General features: G+C 43.9%; 1 pseudogene; it reads right to left on the reverse strand.

Annotated features, from left to right (window-relative positions):
- Positions 1–1,484: 1,484 nt before the first annotated feature.
- Positions 1,485–1,665, reverse strand: LOC141141861 (U2 spliceosomal RNA; annotated as a pseudogene).
- Positions 1,666–5,653: the final 3,988 nt, after the last annotated feature.

Consider the following 5,653-nt stretch of genomic DNA (forward strand, 5'->3'; position numbering starts at 1 on the left):
AGGAATCACTTTTATACCCTCTAAAATAGGATCGTCCCTCTTGGACCTATACAAAGAATAGGCTTTTTCACATGCAGCGTGACCATCCAGCGTCACGTCTGTTGTGCCTCTAGAAAAAAAGTCCTGAACACAAAAATATTCTTCAAATGAAATCTCCATAATTGGACCAAAAACATTCTTGTAAAGGAAACCTAAATCTTTCTCACCCTGATTGTTGTGGAGCGATGATAAAGCGGATAGTGTCCTTCATCCCAAATGTAGCAGAAGGATCCAGGTCATCTTCAACGTTTTCTAATTTTTTCCTCGAATCTGCCATTTTCACCAGGTAGTAATCCAAAGCGAAATCCAGAAACGAAATCCAAAACGAATATGCAAATCACCAAAATTCCTCTCCGTGAGTTAGCTATGGGAATAGCTAGATCGAAGCCCGCCTCGCTTTCCGGCTCTCCTCCAATAGCAGCATCAAAATGCAAATTACATGCAAATTGAAGGCCGAAGGTACAGCTTTCCAGCTCAGTATCCTTCCAAGCTTTCAAACTCACCCCCAAAAGCAGCAGTGAACTAGGTTCAAAGGCTAAGGGCACAGTCGTCGGGCTCTTCTGGATAGCCAATTGGTAAGACTAGTTTACACTTGATCTTAGCCAAAAGGCCGAGAAGCGATAACCCAATTATTCTCTTTTCCGAGCGAGCGGCGGCCTGGCAGAAACTAAGAGCTCGCTGAGAGATGCTCGTCTACCCTTCCCCTCCCGTCTAGACTGGCAGCAGCCACAGACACAGCAACTTTTCACACCTACGCGGGCTTAAGGCCTAATCCCTCAACACACCTGTCTAACACCTCCTTAACACACCTGCAGCCCATTCTGACCTTAAAACTGTCAATTAGGCAGCCCTGAGCACTAATTGCACACATCCAGGTGCTCCTCGTTGATGCCCGACGAGGGAAATCATTTGCATGGCCCTGCCTCCTGGTATCGTGAACGAGGAAGACGAGACGGGGACCCACTAGAGGGAGACACAGGCTGAGAAAAGGAGGGAGGGAAGGAATGCCTGAACTGACTTTTAGCTAGCTGCAACAATGGACAGAGATGGAGCAAAGTCAGGCCTACTCAAATGGCCTGGGACCTGCTGCCTCTCTAAACTGACACTGGCAGTAAAGGCTTTGTTTTGGGCCTTTGGGAGAAAGATGGATAGAACATTAGCTAGCTGTCTTGTCCAAATGTGTCTACTTACTGACTTGCTGACTTAATAGGTTTGGCTTCCTGCAACTGCCACTTTACCTTCTGCTTCTTCCTGACCCAAAAAAGATGGAGCGAGATAGGCCAAGAAACTGACAGGAGGCAAAAACACCAATACACACAGGGGTTAAATGCAAGTTTATTGCAAGAATTAACAGCTTGTGAGCCAAAAAAAAGCAACATTGCAATCAGTGAGCAGGCAAAAGGAAGATTTTTGTTGTTCATTCTGTTTTTGGAAACTGCATAAGAGAGGGGTGCACCGGTCCTGGAGGTACTGCAATACCAGGTCGATGCATGGAGTGGACAGAGCAAGCTCTTCTTCCATCTCCCTGTTATAAAAATCCATTTAATATATGGTCCCCAGATAGGGAACATATCAGATATTAAACTGATAATAACAGATTTTTTTTTTTTTCCACTCAGACTGAATCACATAAACTCAGCTTGAAACAAGCACTCGAAGACTACACTGAGCCGTGTTCTGTACATCATTTGTGGCATTAAAGTATCAAAAAGGTAAAATCATGAAATAAAATTCATATATATACAAAAATAAGCAAAAATTTCAGTCCTTAACCTTCACCCAACCGCCACCTTGCAAAATTCCAAAAGGCATCCGCCTCATCCACTCCCATACTTCTCCTTTCTACTGCCAACACATAAAACATCCTCGCCATCACCCAATCAACACAATTTTTTTCAGCCAACACCATCTTCCTCTTCACCAAGGCACACTGTGTCTCCCACATCACTTCCCTTACAACAGCAGACAGAACAAACATTTTGCTTTGCTTTCCTTTGTCACCTCCCACCACACTGAGAACGCCAGATTAAAGGACACACCATCCATCCCCACCACCCTTCCCACAAAGCCACACAGCAACCTCCAAAAATTTTTAGCAAAAAAACATTCCCAAAATAAATGTCTTACATCCTCAATACCAGCACACCCTTCTCTGGGGCACACCTCCCTCCTCACCAAGTCTCTAGATTTTAAAAAATACATTGTAGATAAGCAATTATGCAAGGATAACCACACCACCTCCCTCTGCTTTATTAGTAATGCCTTTAAACAATAAATTCCTCCAACAGATCTCAGCCTTTTTTGGACTTAACCCAAAAATATTGGTTGGCAGTTCATCTCTCCTTAACCATGACCACAGAGACTCTTTTTTATGAGCCCCTTCCCCCAACTCATGTAGCTGATTTCTCTGAAAAAAAATGGTCATCTTCAAATACACTGGTGAGAGCATGGACATAGGTTTAGCAAGATCCCTTCCACACCACCCCCACTTCAACAAAGGCCATCCAATCAAATAACGCATTAGAGCTGCTGTTTTCCCTCCTGCCAGAAAGGTTCTAAGGTGCACCATCCACCACTGGACCTCCAAAAAGAGATCAACATTGGGAAAATTATACCCACCCAACTGCACTTTTTTCATAACCACCTCCCTTGAGACCTTCTCCATTCTTGTAATTCTCTGTACCCACCTCACTTTCGGAGGAAAAATCACAGAGAAGTACAGCAATAGAGGTAGAATTACTGCCTTGACAATCAAGGTTTTCCCAGAAAGGGATAACCTCCTAGTTTTCCACAAACACAACTTCTTCTCAATTTACTCCACCGCTTTAACCGTATTCACTTGATTTATCGGGTTTCTCTCAAAATGTACTCCTAGCACATCCACCTCCTGCACAATCTTCAATTTACTTTTAGATACATCACAAGTACCACTTAAAACACATACACTGCTTTTGCCCCAATTGACGCACAATCCAGACATTGCTCCAAAAATACCAAGCTGAAGTTCTGCTCTCATCACATCCCTCGTTGTGTTACATAAAAAATTGATATCATCCATGTAACAGAGGGTTTTAACAGGTTCATTCCCACAACCTGGCACAAACATTCCTTTGAAGAATTTATCCCTCTCCATATGTCTTAAAAGAGGCTCCATTACACAGATAAATGCGACAGGCGTCAAAGGGCACCCCTGCCTTACCCCGGACTTAACTTTTACCTCCTTAGACAACTTCCCATTAACAAGAACTTGACTGCTAATTCCCAGGTACACACATTCCACCAATTTAACTAAATCTTCAGGAACCCCCATCTGCCTCAATACAGTAAAGAGAAATTTATGAGCCACACGATCGTAAGCTTTCTCTAGATCAATACTTGCAACTGTTAACGGCATGTTATTACATTGGGCATAAAACACAAGATCCCTCAGGAGGATTAAGTTGTCAGAAATCCTCCGTCTAGGTACAGCACAGACTTGCTATTCTCCGATGATACTATCCACTACCCTTCTCATCCTATCAGCTAACAATTTAGCAAAAATTTTATAATCACTATTAAGTAGTGATATTGGCTGCCAATTCCTGATGTCACGCTGATCCCCTTTCTTCTTATACAACAGAGTGATTATCCTCTTCTTCATTGAAGCTGATACTCTTTTCTCTCTCATACAGGTCCTTATTACCTCACACAGATCGTCTTTCAACACCAGCCAGAACTCCGCGAAGAACTCCACTGGTAATCCGTCCCCTCCAGGAGTCTCGTTCTTCTTCATCCTCTTAACCACATTTTCCACCTCTTCTTCTTTCACAGGGTCCAAAAGCATCTCCGCATCTTCCATACTCAAATTTCCTCTTACCACCTCACAGTATTCACGCATTTCTTCCTCCATCGCACCACCACCATACAAACCAGCATAAAAGAACCTGATGGATTCCACCATTCTGTCACCGCTCACCTCCTCCTCACCTTCCAACACCGACTGGAACATTTTCTTTGGCCCAAATGACTTCTTAAAAAAGTATGAGGAGCACTGTTCATCTTCCTCCATTTCTAGAACTTTGGCTCTAAAAACAATGCCTTTCCCATGTTCTTTGAGCATTGCATTCCGGGCCTCACGTACCTCCTTCAACTCTTCCTCCACCTCCACCCCCATCCTTTTACACTGAAATAAATAATGCATCCTATCCACCAACCTCCTTGCATCCTCACGCTTTCTCCTAGCCTCCACACCCAATTTCTTGAAAAAACCACCAATCATAATTTTTACCCAATCCCACCACTCCAGAACATCCTTGAAACTACGCTTTTTTAGGGTGAGCCACTCATAAAAATCCTTAAATCTTGTAAACACCCCCTCCTCCTTTAAACAAGATCAGTTCAGTTTCCATGCACCCCTCCCACACATCCTAGCATCATCAAGAAGAAAGGAGCCTGTAATCATGGCATGGTCTGAGAAGGATACTAAATCCGTCTGATAACCAAAAATTTTCAGGGCCAAGGACACAAAAATAAAATCTATCCTAGAACGAACTGACCCCTTATCCGAAAAGAAAGTAAAAGAAGTGTCATTTCTCTGCACCATGACAGCAGTATCCTGAAAATGGAAATCATTTACCATTTCATTTAGTGCCTTGGATGTCACATCAATACCACTCTCCATGCTAGCACCCTGCCTATCCTCACTCCTCCTTACACAATTAAAATCTCCAACCAAGATAGTTGGGATTCTGCCAGGCAACCACAACTTAAGCGCATTAAGAAAAATCACACGCTCCTTTTTCTCAGCAGGTGCATAGCAATTAACTACTTTGACTTTACACCCCGCCACCTCCAGAATAGCAATTTGCAACCTCCCCGGCACCACCACCTCATATGATACATACTGGACATATGGACTTTTGATAAGGATCCCCACGCCTTCATTTCTGGATTCACACACAGGGGACCACATAGATACTCCATGTTTCCACTCATCACACAAAGCCCTTTCTATACCACATTCCTGAACACAAATAACATCAGAGCACACCCCTTCCAAATAAACAAAAACAGCAGCCCTCCTCCACCCCAAACATATACTCCTCACATTCACAGAGCTCACAGTCAAGGCCATCACAAAAAATATAAAAAAGGTTTGCACAGCCTTAACAAAAACTTATAAATGATGCATAGCCTCCTCCATCCCTTTACTTGCTACGTTTGCGTAAGTCAGTCTTTTCCTCGTAAAAGGTGAACTGGCAGACTCAGATACTGAGCCTCCATCATCAGGAAAGGATACACCTTTCCCCCCTTCTCCAGCCCCTTCCTCCCGCAATCTTTTGGTAGAGGACTGAGAAGTCTCATCCATAGAAATTACCAGCTGCTGTCCACATTCTAGACTTTCGTCACTTTCCATCTCTTCATTATCTGCCTCTTCCTCCTCCTCTGCACTAGATGACAATCCGCTCATTAATTCAGACAGTCGTCCCGGACTTGTCAATGCCACGCTCCTCTGTTCCTCCTCTGGGCCGCCCTCCTCTTGACTCGCCAGAGATCCTTGCACCACCCTCTCTTCTCCCATCTCCTGTTGACCTGAAACTGTACCGCCTTCTACTTTGCGCTCTTCCCCTAATGC

Source organism: Aquarana catesbeiana, linkage group LG04 (assembly GCF_042186555.1).
Source record: "Aquarana catesbeiana isolate 2022-GZ linkage group LG04, ASM4218655v1, whole genome shotgun sequence".
NCBI lineage: Eukaryota > Metazoa > Chordata > Amphibia > Anura > Ranidae > Aquarana > Aquarana catesbeiana.